Here is a 22,559-nt window from a genome sequence, read left to right as displayed (position 1 = left end):
CCATAAATTCTCTGCTGGGGGGAGATCCGCCGACCTTGCTGACCAAAGTAGTGTCCGGCAAGCACGAAGACAAGAAGAAGGAATTATCACAGTGTGCGGGCGGCATTGTCTTCCTAAAGTGTAAGCTCAGGATGGCTTGTCGTGAAGGGAAACAAACCGAGGGCGTATATATAGTCGACGCACCACTGTGCTGTGAGCGCGCCGCGGATGACAACCAAAAGGGTCTTGCCATGAAAACAAATGGATATCCTGGCCGTCGGGCTCTACAGCGGCGGATATTCAGGTTAGTATCTCACCGTTGTCCGGGGCGTCTGCAGACACGCCGTCGGTCTGCAATCTCATAGTGTGGAATATGTCTTCAGTGACGCGTCACGGTTTGAACTAAACCCCGACGATCAGCGACGCGTGGCTGGAGACGCCCTGAGCAGTGGTGGCATGTCTACCTGATTGTCCGACAACCAGGAGAGATGATCTGGTGTGCGATTTCCTTTCATGACAGTACCCGCCTCTTTTCCATCCCTAACACCCTTACAGCAAATCGGTACGTCGAAAATATTCTATGACCCGTTTCTTTGCCCTTCATGGTAAGCCGTTGTCGGCTTACATTTCAGCCACACGTCCACAATCGCACAAGGCGAGAGTTTACACTACTTGTCTTCGTTTTTGGCAAACCCTAAACTGGCCACTAACGTCGCCGGATCTCTTCCCACTAGAGAATGTTTGGAAATTTATGAGGAGGTTCTTCCAGACATGTGGAGATTTTGGTAGTCAGACTCTTCAGTTATGTAGAATTTCGTATGACGTCCCTTAGGAGGATATACATGCTCTATTTATGGAGCCCTTTCTCTTGAATAATCATCTAATATTTCTGAAATAGTAGATCTCTCCCCAATAGAGAACGTTTGGAAATTTATGAGGAGGGTCTTCCAAACTTGCGGCGATTTTGGCAGTCTAACGATTCAGTTGGTTAGAATTTTGTATGACATCCCTCAGGAGGATAGAAATGCTCTACTTATGGAGTGCTTTCTCTTAGACAGATTATCTAATTTTTCTGAAATTGTAATAATTAGTTTGTCTGGATATGTACTTCAGATCTGCTGATTTGTATCCCATTCGGATAATTTCCATGTGATGGGTCAGTTTTGATGTCTTAGAGTTCACATAGTGACAAGCTATATGGTTTTGAAACTGAAGGCTGTAAATAAAAAGGAAAGATGTTTCACATTAGTCTTGGGGATGGACTAGGGACGTGGGGGACTGTAAGATTTCAAGTCATGAAGGAGTGCTTCCTTTAATTTTTAATTAGCTGAATCACGAGCACGTACACATTTAACGCACGATTATCTATATAGGAGGGCACTAGGACAGTATTACTTTCAATAAATGGCTTATTGGTTGTCTTGGCATCTAGCTGCTCTATGTTATTAGAAGTGAATATTTCTTTTTGTGAAGTGTTGTTGGGAAGTATCTGTGTTAGCAGTTTGTGGGGAAAGACATGCTGTTCGTAGAGTCATCCCAGGGACGCCTTAATGGTCTGCTGTTCCGGGAAGGTGGAGGTGCAGGGATGCCTGTACAGTGCTAGGGGCAGTGAGGGAACCGATCACTTCTATGAGTTGCTAGCACAACACCCGTGCCGACGTGGGTTCGGCCAGTCCCGCCAAGGAACGTCCAGCCACTAATACACAGCGGCATTATTCCCAATGTTAGCCGCAGGGCTTCTTTACAGCTTCCACGCATTGACGCAAGACGGGCCAGACCAAATTACGTTGTTCTCTGTGAGAAGAAAGTACTTCTTCGGAATTTTCAAGTGTGCATGCCGGCTTTCACATTTTTATATTCTGAGATAGGCGTATCTATTCTCGTCAGAATCTGAATTAGCTCCACACTGCTAGGTGACTGATGTCATTTTGTCACCAGCTAACCTGTGAATTTTTCGAGCTCTTGAGTTGCCAACGCCAAGGATTTCCCGAGTGTGAAGAGAAAAAGAGAAGAAATGCTTCGTGAAGGGAAATCGGGCGATGACATGAGAAGACGTACTCGGTTAGGTAGAGTGATTTTAACCATCTCATGGAGGGAAGCTGTGCGTCAGAATATTTTAATGTAGTCGGCGGAGACGGAGCCTGCCACGTGTCAGTTGGCAGCGTGTATTTTCAGTGGTGCTGCAGGTGAAACATATTTTACGGGAACCGGTTTTTCAAGGGAGTTTTGGAGTAAGATAATTTGGGGGTACCGATCGAGAGATTTTGCTCGCAGGACGGTATAGTGAGAGGATGAAAATTCCCATGGTCGTCTCATCATTTAAGTCCGTGGGCGTGCAAGTCCAGTGTCGTGCTAGCTGCAGATTTGCAAATTTATGACAGTGTCTACAGGGCTCCTGACGGCAGGCCGACAGGCAGCAGTGTACTTTCCCCAGATGTTCTATCACTCTTCGCAGTGCGTTCTTTCGAATAGCAATAGCAGTTGTTTGGTTAATGCAGTTTAATGAATCACACTAACTATTGCTAATTATAGAAACAGTTTTAATGTTGATACTTAAAGAAAGGGAAGGCCTCGTACCCCTTTGCGCTAAGTCGGGCAACCTCATTAGCACTTACACAATATATATAGCTACTTCAGATTCATGTGGGTTTTTGTGTTCTTCTTCTTGTTTAAATGTCAAATTGCATCCACGATTTATTCATTAAATACATTGTCAAGATGAATAAACTTCCATTGAGTATAAAATTATTACACGCTGATGGTTCAACATAGTTTGGTCTTTTCTGTAGATATTAGATGCTTTTATTGTTTTGTCACAAGTTTGCCGACTAGGTATGCAGTACAATGACCACTCACTTCATTAATTCGGGATTTTAAAGTCGGTCGTGCACAGATTACAGTAATATTTCTTAAGGTTGATTCTATGAGCTCTTCGAATTTCTCATTGTAATCACACATATATAAACTCAGGCTTCAGTCACGGATTGTTCTCCTTCTCCACATGATTTAGAGCACCCATCGTAACACACACAGGAACTCATCGGGGCACGCCCCAGAACAGAACAGAACAGGCCATGTTGTCTACTCAACCGCCACCGTTTCTCATTGCTGAGCCACCGCTCGCCCCAAAGACAGTAGTTAAGACAGGTCAGCGGAACCACGAGTGACTACACAGGTAACGACTAGTGGGAACAGATATCTCAGAAAACACAGCCAATTAGTAACAAACGGGAAGAACATTTTAGTTGGGAAATTGATAATTATAGCAGGCACCTTTGAATGTGAAACACCTGGAATATGTGATACCGTCTCTGGAAACAATTCCTAAATTCAAAACGCGTATTTCCTAGGAGCTCCTATCGTTGCTCGCAGTTCTTCTTCCGAATGTATGGTGCACATTCAATTGTTACTATGATGTTGTTAATGTAACCAACTGGAGTCATATAGCACGTAAAACAATTAACTTGGTGCTACATATTCTGTCATTCTAAGCATTAAGTAGTTACAGGCGTCTGTAATCGCTACATTCCTTGACATCAGCCCTGTATAATCAGAAATAAAATACAAGTAAATATTTTAAATCTGTTCTAGAGTCCTATAGTATGAGTATCATATGTGTTTCAAACCAAACATATAAGGAAAAGTTAACCTTTCAAATAATATAAATGATATACAGGGTGTTACAAAAAGGTACGGCTAAACTTTCAGGAAACATTCCTCACACACAAAGAAAGAAAATATGTTATGTGCACATGTGTCCGGAAACGCTTACTTTCCATGTTAGAGCTCATTTTATTACTTCTCTTCAAATCACATTAATCATGGAATGGAAACACACAACAACAGAACATACCTTCGTGACTTCAAACACTTTGTTACAGGAAATGTTCAAAATGTCCTCCGTTAACGAGGATACATGCATCCACCCTCCGTCGCGTGGAATCCCTCATGCGCAGATGCAGCCCTGGAGAATGGCGTATTCTATCACAGCCGTCCACAACACGAGCACGAAGAGTCTCTACATTTGGTACCGAGGTTGCGTAGACAAGAGCTTTCAAATGCCCCAATAAATGAAAGTCAAGAGGGTTGAGGTTAGGAGAGCATGGAGGCCATGGAATTGGTCCGCCTCTACCAATCCACCGGTCACCGAATCTGTTGTTGAGAAGCGTACGAACACTTCGACTGAAATGTGCAGGAGCTCAATCGCGCATGAACCACATGTTGTGTCGTACTTGTAAAGGCACATGTTCTAGCAGCACAGGTAGAGTATCCCGTATGAAATCATGGCGGTGAATCGAGGAGGTACAGTACATACTGACGAAACTAAAATGAGCTCTAACATGGAAATTAAGCGTTTCCTGACACATGTCCACATAACATCTTTTCTTTATTTGTGTGTGAAGAATGTTTCCTGAAGGTTTGGCCGTACCTTTATGTAACACCCTGTAGAACTACTTTGCATTATATATAATGATCAATTTCGGATCTGAATGTTCAGCATTGGTAGTCAGTCAAAATAGTCTCTTAAGACAATCAACCTGAAGTTGATGAAGAAATTCAAGCACATAAGTATCAAACTCTGAATAACCATTTCAGGGAGTCAAGAACAGTTTCCTAAAATAAGAAAGTAATATATTATGTGTGTTTCAGTAAATTATGTTATCCAACTACGACTATAAAACGTTAACTTCTCTTAAAGTATTTACAGTTGCTGTATCTCTCGTAGCAAATTCTCATTCCTTATCATGAAACAATTATGATGAAAGAATATGTGAAGTCAGATGGAAGAAAAGACCTGTTGCCATGAACATTATTAAATACATTTATTTTGTATCCTCATGGATACCAAAGAACTCCATGCATCAATGCCTGCCAACATATACATGTATCATTTCTCTTCTACTATATGAAGGGCTTATTTCAATAGTGGTACAAGTCCACTTTTGTTCATTTTGAGAAACAGAGTCCTAAAGTTAAACGAGCGCTGATAAATCTCTATTTGAGATACCAGAAATGTTGAATCATATTGATTCTTGGTAGAGATGATCTTTTCTTTCTGTTTGTTTGAACTATTAATGTCAGAAGCGTTATAGACAGAAAAGTGGAGGTAATGGAATTGTACCACTATTGAAATAAGCCCTTCATATGCAAGGGTTTGCTTGTTTCTAATCAAAACGTAGAGCAGATGTGAAAGTGCATGCCTGATGTTTATTGTGCGTTAGAAGCAAGAAACTGTTACAAAGTCGTGTGTCCCTGCTTTGTATTTCTCGGTATTATGCAATAACTTGTAACAAAGACGGTATAACAGCTTTCCCTCACTCATTCCTCGAGAAACGTCGGCGCCAGTTTCCCAGTTACTAAAATTACAAAAAATAACATATTTAAAAACTGAAGACTGCTAGCACACTGGAAATTGTGTCCCCATACAATAATTCCGTCTTCATTCTTTTTCACTACCTATAAAATGAAGAGTATTTCCAGAGAGGAACTGTAGCCAGGAACATTATAGAATGACATGCATTTTCTATGCTCGTTGGTACCAAAGAAGTTCTCGAAACGTCCCCTTAGAAAAATTATACAGGACTGTGCTTAAACTGACTCTCAATATTTTTAGCGCAACGCAATCTGACTTTGAAAAATCCCTACAAAAAAATTGCCCTGACTAACATTAACCTATAAGTTTCACAAATCGCTTACCTCACAAAAATCTTGGTCACTCGAACTACTGCAATACAGCGACCGCCACTACTGCCAGCTAAATAAAAGATTCAAACTATGAAAGGCACTAACTACTGATAGGGATAGTTACCAAATGAAAGATTTTAATAGAGAACAAACAATGTATTTTCCTTAATATCATCAAAAATCATGATATATATAGCAGTTCATGACATCCAGTCTTACAAATTTCAAAACTCCGCCATTTCTCTCCCCACATCCACCACTGCTGGCGGCTCACTTCCAACTGCGCAACGCTACGCGCTGTTAACATCCAGCTGCCCCACACTACAATGGCAAATTCCAACAATGCAAACTAGCCACAGACTGCACAGAGCACAGCAAGTGGCGTTACCAAAATAAAAACCTAAACAGCGTACTTACATAATGCTTTGTATTTCCCGGTATTATTCAATAACTTGTAACAAAGACGGTATAACAGCTTTCCCTCATTCATTCCTCGAAAGTGCTTCTGAGTCCAAACAAGATACGTTTAAACAAACGGTTCTTTTTAGAACCTGTTCTGACAGTTATTTCAGTAAATATTGAAGGCATGTCACGACCTAAGCAACAGCTGCTTCAAGAACTGTGCCGTGAACAGAAGTGTGATGTACTCTGCATACAAGAAACTCACAGAGATACCCAGCAAAGACGACCAAAAATATCTGGTTTGCAGCTAGCTGCAGAAATACCTCATGCTAAAGATGGAAGTGCTATTTTCGTCAAGCCTGAAATCCAAGTCTTGAGTGCCTATTGCACACATGACTATAACATCGAGATCATCACCTTGGAACTCAGCAACTGTGTGGTAACGTCAGTGTACAAGCCTCCTTCCGAAAAATTCCCCTTTGTTCCTCCTAAAAACTTTGACTCACGGAAGATATCTGTGGTAATAGGGGATTTTAATAGCCACAGCCATACCTGGGGATACACCCGAGAAGATGAAAATGGAGTAGCCGTTATATCTTGGGCGGAAACTAACTCCCTCTTCCTCATTCATGATAGTAAACTTCCTCCATCCTTTGACAGTGGAAGATGGCAACGAGAGTACAACCCTGACCTCTTATTTGTGAGTGAAAATGCAGCGCAACGTGCCACAAATCAGTGTGTCATCCCATACCTAACACACAACATAGACCAATAATGTGCCGATTTCTTCCCATCGTAAGACCCCGACAAATTGGTTTTAGACGAAGGTATAATTTTAAGAAGGCAGATTGGCCAAAACTTTCTAAAATGCTGGACGATAAAGCTCAAACAATTAAGCCTGTGCCTGAAGAGTATGAACACTTTGTTGAGCTTGTTAAATTCTGCTCGCAAGCATGTATCCCAAGAGGCTGCAAGACAGACTATCTGCAGGGCGTAACTTCAGAAATAGCTACACTGCTTGAGGAGAGTTATACCCAATACTCTGAAAACCCATTCAGTGAGGAAACCTCCCAAATAGCTAGATCTGTGCTCTCCTCGATCTCCGAGGCAAAGAGAAGACAGTGGGAGAAACTGATGGAAGACTGTGATATGAGTAGAAATAGTCAAGAGGCCTGGAGGCTTCTAAAACGCTTCAATAATGACCCTTCACAGGTGAATATGCATGCGAATGTCCGAGCTGATCAAATTGCACACCAACTCGTACAAAATGGGAAACTACCTTATTCAGCCAGGCCTGGTAAGAAGACATGTGAGAGACGACCTGACAAAGAAACCAATACTCTGCTTCAACCATTTACCCAGACTGAGGTGGATCTCGCTCTGAGTAAGTGCAAAAATGGGAAAGCGGCAGGCCTCGATGATATAAGAGTTGAGCAGATAAAGAACTTTGGGCCGATAACAAAAGCATGGCTGAGAGACCTAATGAACAACTGTGTCCAATCCCGCAAGATTCCTAAAATCTGGAGGAAAGCCAAAATTGTAGCTATCCGCAAGCCAGGCAAGGACCAAAATGATCCTAAAAGCTACCGCCCTATATCTCTCCTATGCCATCTGTATAAACTCCTTGAAAACTCAAACTACACCGACCCACGGAGAAGCTAGAGACAATATACATCCCACAGCACGCTGAATTTAGACAGGGAAAGAGCTGCACATCTCAAGTGTTGAAACTAACACAGCACTTCGAAGATGGGTTTGAAAGGGAAGAGATCACAGGAGCTGTATTTATAGATCTAACAGCAGCTTATGACACAGTTAATGAAACAGTAGCTTATGGCACAGAAGACTTCTAATGAAGCTGTACAATGCCACTAGAGACTACCAGCTAACCTGTTTCTTAAGGAATCTCCTTGAAAATAGAAGATTTTTTGTTGAATTCCAGGGCAAGAGAAGCAGATGGAGATCACAGAAAAACGGATTACCCCAGGGAAGTGTGCTTGCTCCAGCTTTGTTTAACATCTACACAAATGATCAACCACTACCTGAAGGAATACACAGCTTCATCTATGCAGATGATTGTGCTATCACCGCCCAAGCCCGCTGCTGTGAAACTGTTGAAGAGAATCTGTCAGCTTACTACAGGGAAAACCAGTTGAGACCAAATCCTGGTAAAACACAGACTTGAGCTTTCCATCTTAAAAACCGACAGGAAGCTAGAGCCCTCAAAATCACCTGGGAAGAAACATCACTAGAACACTGTACGTATCCCAAATACCTAGGGGTCATCCTTGACCGTGCATTAACATGCAAGAGGCACTGCCTAAATACCAAGCAAAAAGTGGCAGCCAGGAACAATATCATCAGAAAGCTAACAGGCACAACGTGGGGAGCACACGCCAACACTGTGAGAACCTCTTCCCTTGCGTTGTGTTACTCTGCCGGAGAATAAGCAAGCCCAGTGTGGTTCAATTCTTGCCATGCCAAAAGAGTAGATGTTGCTCTTAATGATACTTGTCGTATCATCACCGGGTGACTGAAGCCTACTCCTCTGGATAAACTGTACAGCCTCGCTGGAATTGCACCCCCCGACATCCGCCGGGAGGTAGCAGCAAAAAGCGAGAAGGAAAAATCAGAAACTTCTGCACCTCACCCCCATTATGGCTATCAGCCAGCAAACCCGCGACTAAAATCCAGAAAGAGCTTCCTCAGATCTACCGAGGCTCTAGTTGGGGCACCACAGCAATGCCGAATCGAACTATAGCGTGCAAGGCTTACCAGTACTGTGGGATGGATTACACCAATCGAAAGACTACCACCCGGCTACACAGAGAGTTGGAGTACAAGGAGGTCCCTCAACAGACTACGCTCGGGTGTCACGAAATGTAAGAGCAATCTGACCAAATGGGGTTTCCTAGAGGAGCCGCCACTCTGCCAGTGTGGAGCAACGCAGACGACCTTCCACCTGCTCCACTGTACCCAATGTCCAGCAACATGCGCAACAGAAGACCTGCTACATGCAACTCCAAAGGTAATAGAGGTCGCTACCTTCTGGGCGGCAAAAGTGTAAATAATTATCTTATAAATGTATCTACAAACAACATGTAAATATTGTACATTATTTTATATATTGTAAATACTTCTGACACGAATAAATAAATAAATTCCTCGAAAAACGTTGGCGCCAGTTTCCCAGTTACTAAGATTACAAAAAATAAAAACTAACATATTTAAAAACTGAAGACCACCAGAACACTGGAAATTGTGTCCCCACACAATAATTCCATCTTCATTCTTTTTCTCTACCGATAAAATTAAGAGTATTTCCAGAGACGAACTGTAGCCAGGAACATTATGGGTAACAAGGAAGTTCTGACATCTGTTTTCAAAGTTTCAACGCCTTTCCGTAATTAGTGTGCTTTCTTAGCCGCAAGAATATCTGAGCATACTGTCTTAACAATTCTTGAGTGTATATTTAGTACAGCTGATGATGCTTTACGTTGAATTCTACTGCTTTATTTAAAAAAAATCACACAAATACCGCACTAACTGTTCTTACGTTCACTTTGCCCTTCAACAGTAGAAACAATGGGAGAAATTGGCAATTACTAAGATTATACTACCAATCTACTTGTGCGTAATCGAGATTTCAGGTGCGTGTGCAAGAATAATTGCACATTAACTGGTGGGAGCACGTGTAGCGGCATCATAGGGAATACTCGACAGGATAAAGTACTACCAGTGCGATGATAGTTCGATGCCGGAGGAGCAGTGATCACAGTTAAACGAAAGGTTTTACTCCAGCAATTCATTTGACGCTACTTGCATTAATTGGTTCTAAACTTAGATTAGACTTACCCCAAAAGAGAATTATCTCTCTTAAAAAGTAACTCATTTTATGTCTGGTCTTTGTAACTTTGATAACCAGACAATGAAGATTTTCTTGTTGTTTTGAAGGAATCCGTTGCTCGTGTAACGAATGTCGCCGATGGGCAAATCGCCAAGTGAACGGAGCCAAGTAGGCCGAAAACAACGTCACTCATAAAGAAAAAACTTATTTTATCTTCTGTGCTTACAATTTTCTGTGCTTTATAGGGACCTAGTTTCTTACTACATATAGCAATGGAATGAAACGTTTCCCCCACGTCAACAGTATATCACATAACTAATACTACAAACGAGATTTAATACGACTTTTAATATTAGATCATGGTTTACGCCGGACAGAATATTGTTAGCAGAAATATCTGACTGTAATTACAAAAATAACAAAAGTAGAGGATTTTTCTGTTGGTAAGTCTGTCATTTATTGTCTTCAGTATGAATTAAAAAACTCTCCTTCAGTACAACAAGATATCTCTGTGGGAAAGTATGTACGTAGAAAAATTTCATTTGTGATCGATTTCTCAGAAAATACATAGAGTTTTGAGATCATGGAATCATACATTGTTTACGTACATTTCTTGGCAGTGTGAATGTATGGCAAAATATACTGAAGCACGAAAGAAACTGGTATAGGCATGCGTATTCAAATAGAGAGATATGTATACAGGCAGAATACGGCGCTGAGGTCGGCAATGCCTATATAAGACAAGAAGTGTCTGCCGTAGTTGTTAGATCGGTTACTGCTGCTACAATGAAAGATTATATACATTTAAGTGAGTTTCAGCGTGGTGTTACACCGGCGCACGAGCGATGGCACCCAGCACCTTCGAGGTAGTTATGAAATGGGGATTTTCATGTACGACCATTTAAAGAATGTACCGTGAACATCAGGAAACCGGCAAACCAGCAAATCTCCGACATCGCTGCGGTCGGAAAAAGATTCTGCATGAACGGGACCAACGATGACTGAAGAGAATCGTTACCTGACATAAATGCAACCCTTCCGCAAATTACTGCAGATTTCAATGCTGTGCCATCAACAAGTGTCAGAGCGGGAACCATTCAGCGACAAATCTTCAATATCGGCTTTCGGAGCCGCAAACCCGCTCGTGTACCCTTGATAACTGCACGACACAAAGTTTTATGAACCGTGGCGAGCTGGCACCAGCATTATTTTGTTCATGTATCGATGAGGTCGATTATGGTTGAGGTAAGCTATCTTTGCTTTTCGCGTGTCTTATCTTGCGGCTTTCCAGGCGAAGCGAGTTGATTGTTGGCCTTCGGCGGGTAACCCTCGAGATCTCGTGGCTTTCGCGTGATGACCGTTACACGATGTGGTGTGAAATTGGTTGGGCTTTTTGCCGACATGGGCAGCTTGGATATGCAAGTCCCGTGACATCGATGGGAACAAAATTTGAAGGGAAGCGGTTAACCCGTGGAACCCGCTCCCTCGTATTGTTTACCTGATATGGAGTACGTCGTCGTAATTGTTTGTTCACCGACGCACTCAGAGATATGAAATTTTATTTTTATGCTGACACTTTCATAGTCGAACCTTAAGACGCTGTGAAAGAGTTGAGTTGGCCTAGTTAAATGGTGGCCGTTATTTGAACACTTTCTTAGAAGTTTTTCTAATGCTTTGTGTCTCTTGAAAATCAAATGATTTTAGGTGGCTGTTTTTAAAGCCTGAACCCCATTAACACAGTTGCCCATGTGTAAGTGAGTCAAAGGTTCTGCCGAGCGTTTCTATGTTCTTTTTGAGCTTCGGGCAGAAACTTTCAATTCTGCCAGCGCCTTGGCGGGGAGTGAAATGCCATCCGAGGTCTAGGCGTGGCAGTGTTTAAGAACCTAGCCACTATCCGAGTTGTTCACATATCCCCTTCCAAAGTTTAGTATCTATCTTCCTTCCGTTAAGGCAGGTTAAATTAGGAACTGGCAACTGGCTAAACCTTAAACTGCATAGCATCTGGTTACCCTCCATTCAGAGGCTGTTGCACGCAGCGACTGTTATACTGACTTGTAAATAATAGATTTCGGCTATCAGTCGTCCTTTTGAAACTTTATTGGCAGATCTGGATTTCAGCTAGAAACCAGCCCATTTTCAATGCACTATCATTTTTTATCAATGCATGTAATGCCTGTTGGTCGGCTTCATCCACAGTTCAATGAATACTCACGAAACTGTTTCTTTTCTTTTATTCAGCGGTCAGTCTTCTGACATTTTAATGCGGCCAGCTACGAATTCCGCTATTGTTCCTATCTTTCCTTCTAAGAATAGCATTTTCAACCTACGTCATAAATTATTTGCGGTGTGTATTCCAATCGCTGTCTTTCTCTACAATTTTTACCCTGTACAGCTCCCAAAAGCAAAATGGATTCCATCCAATTTTCAACATTCTGCTGTAACACCGCATCTCAAATACTTCGGTTCTGGCCTGTTGCGGTGTTTTCGTAGTCCGTGTCTCAGTACCATACAATGCTGTGCTTCAAAAGTACATTCTCAGAAATTTCTTCCTCAAATTAAAACCTATATTTAATACTAGTAGATTTCTCTTGCCCAGGAATGCTCCTTTAGCCAGTGCTAGTTCGCTCTTTATGTCCTCATTGCTCCGTCCGTCATGGGGTCATTTAGCTGCCTAGATATCAGGATTCCTTAACTTCGTCTACTTCACGATGTATTGAAAAACTAGAAACCCGCCTCGATTGCGAAAAAGCACCTAGTGTTAACCACGTTTCGGTGTAGATAACTACGCCTTCTGCAGAACAATAAAACCCGCTAGGTTATCACTAGGTGCTTTTTTCGCAATCGAAGCGGGTTTCTAGTTTTTCAATATATTAACCAACGATTGGTGAAGGTTCTTACTTCACGATGCCCACAGCTTGTATTATGTTTCTCGCTGTTCTCATTTTTGCTACTTCTCGTTACCTTCGTCTTTCTTCGATTCACTCTTCATCCATATTCTGTACTCATCAGACTGCTCATTCGATTCAACACATCCTGTAACAATTCTTCAGTTCCACTGAGGACAGCAATGTCATCAGCGAACCTTACCATTGATACACCTTTACCATGAACTTTAATAGCACTCTTGAACCTTTATTTTATTTCCTTCATTGCTTCCTCGGTGCATCGACTGGGCAGTAGGAGTAAAAAACAGCATCCTTAAACTCTTTCTAATCCGAGCACTTCATTCTTAGTCTTCCAGTCTTATGGTTCCGTATTGGTTCTTGCACATGTTGTATATTAGCCTCATTTCCCTCGTTCTTGCACCATGTTAACTGTCAAACGCGTTTTACAGGTCGACAAACCAATGAACGTCTCTCGATTTTTCTTCAGTGTTGCTTCCACTATCAACTGCAACGTCACAACTGCCTCTCTGGTGATCTCACCTTTCCTAAAGCGAAACTGATCGTCATTTAACAGATCCTCAGTTTTTTTTATTCTTCCGTATACTATTCCCGTTAGCAATTTGGATGCATGAGCTGTTAATCTGACTGTAAGATAATTCTCGCACTAGTAGGCTCTAGCAGTCTTCGGAATTATGTTTGGTGATACATCGCCCGTCACATACATTCTGGACATGAACATGAGTAGTCCTTTTGTCGTCACTTCCCAATGATTTTAGAAATTCTGGTTGAATGTTATCTATTCCTTCTGACTTGTTTGATCTTCCAGACCAAAGGTTTTTGAAGTTCTGTTTCTAAAGCGGAATCTCTTATTTCTTCCCCGTCGATCGTTGTTCCTCTTTCCATCACGTCATTAGACATGTTTTCCCTCACCTGGAGGCCTTAGTGTACGCCTTCGACATACCCGCTCTCCCCTCTGTTTTTAAATCCGGAATTCCCATAGCACTCTAAATGTTACTACCCTTGCTTTTAATTTTACCAAAGTTTATTCTGACTTTTTTTTATTTTGAGTCCGATCTTCCGACAATTATTTATTTTTCAGTTTCTTCATAGCTTTTATGCACACATTTTTCTTTGGCTTCCCTGCACTTCCTGCTTATTCCGTTCACTAACTGACTCGTATTTCAGCATTCCTGAATTTCCTTGAATGTTTTTGTACTACCTTGTTTAGTTGATTAGCTGAAGTACTTCATATGTTAGCCATGCTTTCTTCGCAGTTGCCTTACTGTACGTACGGTTTTCTTCCCAAATTCAATGATGGCTCGTTTTAGAAATGACCATTCTTCTTTAACCGAACTGCCTAATGAACTACTCATTATCCCAGGTTCTACAGTCTCAGAGAGCCTCTCACTCCATTCCTTAGCACTTCTGTACCACACTTCTTGGAGCTTTCTTCCTGATCAGTCTCTTCAGACAACTCTTCATCACCGGCCGGGATGGCCGAGCGGTTGTAGGCGCTACAGTCGGGAGCCGCGCGACCGCTACGGTTCGAATCCTGCCTCGAGCATGGGTGTGTGATGTCCTTAGGTTAGTTAGGTATAAGTAGTTCTAAGTTCCAGGGGACTGATGACCTTAGAAGTTAAGTCCCATAGTGTTCAGAGTCAGTTTTGAACTCTTCATCATTACAAAATTGTGGTATGAATCTGTATCTTCCTCATGGTACACCTGATTTCGGAATCACTGCCTAACCATGATGTAATCTAACTGAAATATTTCTGTATCTCCTGGCCTTTTCCAAGTGTATCTTCTCCTTTTGTGATTGTTTAACATTACATGGCTGTTACTAACTGATATTTATTGCACAACTTGCTCTTTCTCGCCTCACGTTCATACTTCCAAGCCCATATTCTACCGCGGTCCTTTCTTCTAGTTCCTCTCCTACAACCGCTTCCCAGTCCGCTATGTCAGTTAGATGTTCATTTCCGTTCAGTATTCCCACATATTCTCTCTCTCTCTTCATTCTGTGCTTGCAGTGTCGGCACGTACAACTGAATTACCCTTATAGATGTTGCGATCTTGAACGTAGAAGAAATTTATAATATTACTTGAAAATACAGCTCTTCGGTTGCACACGTAAAAATTTACCTAGGTTTCAACTGCTCTAAGGCAGCCTTCATCAGAAGTAAAAATAATTTACATTACACAGCGTAAATATATTTGTACATTATAAAATACTCCTAAGAATGCAACTTCATTAAGACGCGCCGCTAAGGGTCGCGTGTGCGGCCGGCACTATAAGCAGCATCAGACTGTCGCTGTACAAATATATATTTTTATCTTTAACGTGGGCGCTGTTCCTCTGAACGATTTCATAACTATTTACTCTATGTAATGTAATTTTTTTTTACTTCTGATGAAGGCTGCCTTACAGCAGTTGAAACCTAGGTATAGTTGGAAATTTTTACCTGTGCAACCGAAGAGCTGTATTTTCAAGTAATGTTATAGATGTTGGTTTGCTATCGATAGTGAATATAAATCTATCACTTGTTGTTGTTGTTGTGGTCTTCAGTCCTGAGACTGGTTTGATGCAGCTCTCCATGCTACTCTATCTTGTGCAAGCTTCTTCATCTCCCAGTACCTACTGCAACATACATCCTTCTGAATCTGCTTAGTGTAGTCATCTCTTGGTCTCCCTCTACGATTTTTACCCTCCACGCTGGCCTCTAATACTAAATTGGTGATCCCTTGATGCCTCAGAACATGTCCTACCAACCGACCCCTTATTCTGGTCAAGTTGTGCCACAAACTTCTCTTCTCCCCAATCCTATTCAATACTTCCTCATTAGTTATGTAATCTACCCATCTAATCTTCAGCATTCTTCTGTAGCACCACATTTCGAAAGCTTCTATTCTCTTCTTGTCCAAACTAGTTATCGTCCATGTGTCACTTCCATATATGGCTACACTCCATACAAATACTTTCAGAAATGACTTCCTGACGCTTAAATCTATACTCGATGTTAACAAATTTCTCTTCTTCAGAAACGATTTCCTTGCCATAGCCAGTCTACATTTTATATCCTCTCTACTTCGACCATCATCAGTTATTTTCCTCCACAAATAGCAAAACTCCTTTACTACTTTTAGTGTCTCATTTCCTAATCTAACTCCCTCAGCATCACCCGACTTTATTCGACTACATTCCATTATCCTCGTTTTGCTTTTGTTGATGTTCATCTTATATCCTCCTTTCAAGACACTATACATTCCGTTCAACTGCTCTTCCAAGTCCTTTGCTGTCTCTGACAGAATTACGACGTCATCGGCGAACCTCAAAGTTTTTATTTCTTCTCCATGGATTTTAATACCTACTCCGAATTTTTCTTTTGTTTCCTTCACTGCTTGGTCAATATACAGATTGAATAACATTTGGGAGAGACTACAACCCTGTCTCACTGCCTTCCCAACCACTGCTTCCCTTTCATGTCCCCTTCATGTCCTCTTATAACTGCCATCTGGTTTCTGTACAAATTGTAAATAGCCTTTCTCTCCCTGTATTTTACCTCTGCTACCTTCAGAATTTGAAAGAGAGCATTCCAATCAACATTGTCGAAAGCTTTCTCTAAGTCTACAAATGCTAGAAACGTAGGTTTGCCCTTCCTTAATCTAGCTTCTAACATAAGTCGTAGGGACAGTATTGCCTCACGTGTTCCAACATTTCTACGGAATCCAAACTGATCTTCCCCGAGGTTGGATTCTACTAGTTTTTCCATTCGTCTGTAAAGAATTCGCGTTAGTATTTTGCAGCTGTCACTTATTAAACTGATAGTTCGGTAATTTTCACATCTGTCAACACCTGCTTTCTTTGGGATTGGAATTATTATATTCTTCTTGAAGTCTGAGGGTCTCATACATCTTGCTCACCAGATGGTAGAGTTTTGTCAGGACTGGCTCTTCCAAGGCTGTCAGTAGTTCCAATGGAATGTTGTCTACTCCGGGAGCCTTGTTTCGACTCAGGTCTTTCAGTGCTCTGTCAAACTCTTCACGCAGTATCGTATCTCCCATTTCATCTTCATCTACATCCTCTTCCATTTCCATTATATTGTCCTCAATTACATCGTCCTTGTATAGACCCTCTATATACTCCTTCCACCTTTCTGCTTTCCCCTCTTTGCTTAGAACTGGGTTTCCATCTGAGCTCTTGATGTTCATACAAGTGGTTCTCTTATCTCCAAAGGTCTCTTTAATTTTCCTGTAGGCAGTATCTATCTTACCCCTAGTGAGATGTGCTTCTACATCCTTACATTTGTCCTCTAGCCATCCCTGCTTAGCCATTTTGCACTTCCTGTCTATCTAATTTTTGAGACGTCTGTACTTCTTTTTGCCTGCTTCATTTGCTGCATTTTTATATTTTCTCCTCTCATCAATTAAATTCAATATTTCTTTTGTTACCCAAGGATTTCTACTAGCCCTCGTCTTTTTACCTACTTGATCCTCTGCTGCCTTCACTACTTCATCCCTCAAAGCTACCCATTCTTCTTCTACAGTATTTATTTCCCCCATTCCTGTCAATTGCTCCCTTATGCTCTCCCTGAAACTCTGTACAACCTCTCCTTCTTTTAACTGCTCAAAATAACTCACTCAGAATGAATTTTACTCCAGTGAAACATATTCTGCTGCTGCTGAAATAATTCTCTACTCATTTGACCAGAAATCCCAGTCTTCTTCCCGTTTCACTTCACTGGGCACAAATACACTCCTGGAAATGGAAAAAAGAACACATTGACACCGGTGTGTCAGACCCACCATACTTGCTCCGGACACTGCGAGACGGCTGTACAAGCAATGATCACACGCACGGCACAGCGGACACACCAGGAACCGCGGTGTTGGCCGTCGAATGGCGCTAGCTGCGCAGCATTTGTGCACCGCCGCCGTCAGTGTCAGCCAGTTTGCCGTGCCATACGGAGCTCCATCGCAGTCTTTAACACTGGTAGCATGCCGCGACAGCGTGGACGTGAACCGTATGTGCAGTTGACGGACTTTGAGCGAGGGCGTATAGTGGGCATTCGGGAGGCCGGGTGGACGTATCGCCGAATTGCTCAACACGTGGGGCGTGAGGTATCCACAGTACATCGATGTTGTCGCCAGGGGTCGGCGGAAGGTGCACGTGCCCGTCGACCTGGGACCGGACCGCAGCGACGCACGGATGCACGCCAAGACCGTAGTATCCTACGCAGTGCCGTAGGGGACGGCACCGCCACTTCCCAGCAAATTAGGGACACTGTTGCTCCTGGGGTATCGGCGAGGACCATTCGCAACCGTCTCCATGAAGCTGGGCTACGGTGCCGCACACCGTTAGGCCGTCTTCCGCTCACGCCCCAACATCGTGCAGCCCGCTTCCAGTGGTGTCGCGACAGGCGTGAATGGAGGGACGAATGGAGACGTGTCGTCTTCAGCGATGAGAGTCGCTTCTGCCTTGGTGCCAATTATGGTCGCATGCGTCTTTGGCGCCGTGCAGGTGAGCACCACAATCAGGACTGCATACGACCGAGGCACACAGGGACAACACCCGGCATCATGGTGTGGGGAGCGATCTCCTACACTGGCCGTACACCTCTGGTGATGGTCGAGGGGACACTGAATAGTGCACGGTACATCCAAACCGTCATCGAACCCATCGTTCTAGCATTCCTAGACCGGCAAGGGAACCTGCTGTTCCAACAGGTCAATGCACGTCCGCATGTATCCCGTGCCACCCAACGTGCTCTAGAAGGTGTAAGTCAACTACCCTGGCCAGCAAGATCTCCGGATCTGTTCCCCATTGAGCATGTTTGGGTCCGGATGAAGCGTCGTCTCACGCGGTCTGCACGTCCAGCACGAACGCTGGTCCAACTGAGACGCCAGGTGGAAATGGCATTGCAAGCCGTTCCACAGGACTACATCCAGCATCTCTACGATCGTCTCCATGGGAGAATAGCAGCCTGCATAGCTGCGTAAGGTGGATATACGCTGTAGTAGTGCCGACATTGTGCATGCTCTGTTGCCTGTGTCTATGTGCCTGTGCTTCTGTCAGTGTGATCATGTGATGTATCTGACCCCAGGAATGTGTCAATAAAGTTACCCCTTCCTGGGACAATGAATTCACGGTGTTCTTATTTCAATTTCCAGGAGTGTATATCTACACTCAGCCTTACGATTTCCCTTTTCAGGTTCACTAGCTTCCCAACTATGTCCAGACTTTTGACGTTATATCCCGCAACTCTTAGAACTTTCTTTTCTCGTGGTCACCTCCTCCTTGGAAGTCCAATCTCCCGAGATCCGAATGGGGAGCTAGTCGGGAATCTCTTGCCAAAGGTTTCCATTGCCTTCTGCATCCTCATGTCGTTAATCATTGATGATTTTCCTGCCTTACATGGTCAGTTCCCCACCCCAACATCACGATAATGCCCTGAACCTCAGCTGGCTCGTCCAGCTCCTTTGATGGAGCTGTTGGCTTCTTATACCCTGCGTCACTGGTCAACATTGCCGATTTTTCTTCACAATTCAAGCAGTGGCAAGGCTTCAACCCGAGATTGTGGACATTTAGCTTACTAGTAAAAGACGCTGCATCCTGTTTTTAATGACAGTTTGCACAGTCTTAATGATTATGTGGGAAAGGGAATGGAAGTGTAGTCAGAAAAGTTTTTTTCTTTAAGTGACACACAATTTACAATTTTTTAAATGCCTGGAAACAAGTAAAGTATCTGCCCTTTTTAATTTATTTCTTTATTATTTTTTAGGGTCATGCTCAGCTACAGGCTGGAGGAGACAATGTAGGTAGTGACCTAATTCCGAGGCCTGGCCATGATATGTCCCTGTCCCTACACCGAGCTGCACACTCACAAGGTTCTTTTTTATTTTTATTTTTTGTCCATATTTACACTGGAAAAAGAAATCAAAACCAGTTCACCCATTCGGAACCCTGAAAACTGCATAAGGATCTAGATCACGTCGCTTTGATAAAACCTATAATTGTGCCATTTTTTGTTTTCTAAAAGTACGTTGTATTTGGAGCAATTAGTTCTTTCTTAGTGCTGAGCCTACCGTCATTTTCGTCTGTAGCTGCACCACAATTTAGGCTAGGGAAAGTTAGTTTTGTGCAATATTCTGAGCACAAGTCACAGCCAGGTGCGAGCTGGATTCCAGTGTGTTATGCATACCAACAGTTGGGAAGTTGAATAGAGGCCACAGGGCCATCAAATTCCTAAAATAGCATGTCGCAAATCGTAGAAAGAAGGGACCTACTAGCCAACCCAAAGTATTATGAGTACATGACGCGAAGCGGAGCTTATAGCAAAACAGAGGCGCACAGCCGCATTTAAATAGGTGCTGGTTTCTAACGAGATTCATTCAAGTGTGGCAGCTCTCCTGGACAGTGAGGCGTGTCACTCCAGCAGGTACACTCAGCAGCAGATGAAGCGCCAACGTTACAGTCCACAGCAGGCTTCTGGTTCGACCCTTTGAGGCCAACGCGGGATGCATAGCCGGCCAGCGGCGGGCCACTCAACACAATGCTACTGCGGGCAGTCGTCCTGGTTTCCAACAGACGCTGGAGGCATCGCGAAGCGAGGGCCCAAGATTCAGACTCCAGATCGTGGGCACTTGTTGTTGCCACGATCTTAGCCACTAAAGCGAGAAGCTTGCAGTTGGCCACTTGCCGCTAACACCGAGCGGTGTTGAGTTGGCAGGACTGCAGACCACTGAGTCAACTGCCGGCATCCTGACGGCGCTGCAACTCCGCTACCGTGAAAAGGCCGACTCACAGCAGTGTGGCAGTGTGTGCATGGGTCACTGAGGCAGCCATTCTGCACCAAGTTGTTTCGCAGACAGTGAGTTGGTGTCCTCAGCATTACAGGAACAGTGACAAAGATTGAGAGGAATAGGGGCACTGTAGTTGGAAACAATAAATCACTTGGAAAGCTCGGACATGTCTTAAATACGGTGCCTTCTACCTCTTCCCACTACATTTTTGGTTGCTGTTACATTCGGTACCAGAAGTTCCCACTACACTTCTAATCAATGCTACCCACTCCTTTAGTCGTTCTCATATATCTTTATCGCCTGTGTAAGTCAATGCAACATATCCACATATGAGACACAAGGTTGTATCAGACAAGCATATAGCATTCAGTCTCTCATTCGTTGCTCTAATACCGCTAACAACCTAGTACTACGTCTACCATAGTTCTGTAGTTAGAAATTTGTTAGTAATATACTTCAATACATTATTATAATATTTGGTGCATATTTATGGACAAATGTTTGAATGGAACGAAAATAAGACTTCTTAGAAATTGCACAATGATTTTTGTCTGAATGTGTCCGAGTGGGGAATTGTCAAGTGGGGTATCAAACTGATCAGAGTAAGGTCTAGTATTGCAAAATATCAATAATCATGATAATTAAGACAAAATTAATTATCGAGTCGAAGGAAACTAAGTATTTCACTAGCAGCTGCTGCTAGCTAAGTCAATGGTGTGTCAAAAGTTCACCTCTTGAAGCCCTAGGTACTTCGTGCATAAAAAGTTATGTAGGCGTAGAAACTATAGAATTCGGTTTCCATCTCGAAAGAATAAAAGTAATATCAAATCACACCATGAACTGAGACTCCTCCATTTCTCTTGATCTTTATGCTGTTAATAATAATAATAATGGTAATACAATATCGATAGATATTTAAACGTGTTGTATTCTTTCCTTTATGAAGAAAATATCAAAACTACATTAAAACTAAAAAGGAAACAATTGAAATTAAACGTTCAACTGTTTTCTGAAAAGATTTGTCTTCAAGGTAGAGATAAAATAAAGAATCATCTGATGCTTCTCATTTGCTATACGTGATTTGGAGAATCATTTAAATGCCCATCAGATGTTTCCCTATTGTACTTTGTTTCTAACTTTTAAAGAAATCATTTCACAAAACATTTGACTTTTTTTCACTGTCTTTTAATTTCTCTATTCCTGCATTACTCCTTCGCAATGTATCAGTAAGAGATGATTGGTTTCTACTCCTTGTATTTTTGTGAATGCCTTACTCGAAGTTATTATAATGATGTAAGTTCTGGCATGATGCAGCTTGAAATTTGCTGGAGCCATAGTTACAGGGTTTCTAGGCTCTTCGGTCACTATTACGAGAAATGCTTGTAAGATTGACTAGGTAATTTCTGAGATTTTCTTTAGTACTCTCTATAAACAAAGCTGTAGTCTTTTGTTTATGTCTGTTAGTCCAGATCGCCACCTCCATATTATAAACTCACTGTAGAAGCTTCTATTAAAGATAAATCCTTGCTATATCAGCTAATAAACAGCTCTTATAATTTAGGGTTTCCATAAAAGTAGGTCCAGTTTCAACGGTATATTATATGATTCAAACTATTTGCAACAAATGATACACCAAATTGTAGGTGAACTAACGTAGCTTTTCTTACAAATGTTAAATACGTATAACCCTTGTTAAACGGCACACATTCAACCTTTCAACCTAAAATAACATCGTTCCAGCCTTTCGGTTAACCAGTATGGAGTAATTGAAGCAATAGCCTCTGCAGTTCTGTGTCTCAAGATCGTTAGGCAGTGGCGGAGACAGGGGCTTTTATAAAGGCCAAAAGAAAAAAGTTGCGTGGTGCGAAGTGAGGCGCACATGGACGTCCTGTCGTGTTGACCATTAGGACGAGTCCAACGTTTAAGGTCTCGACGTTAAGCTACTATCGTCCAAAGAGATG

The sequence above is a fragment of the Schistocerca gregaria genome, chromosome 2 (assembly GCF_023897955.1).
Source record: "Schistocerca gregaria isolate iqSchGreg1 chromosome 2, iqSchGreg1.2, whole genome shotgun sequence".
NCBI classification, from domain to species: domain Eukaryota; kingdom Metazoa; phylum Arthropoda; class Insecta; order Orthoptera; family Acrididae; genus Schistocerca; species Schistocerca gregaria.
This window is presented reverse-complemented; position numbering follows the sequence as displayed.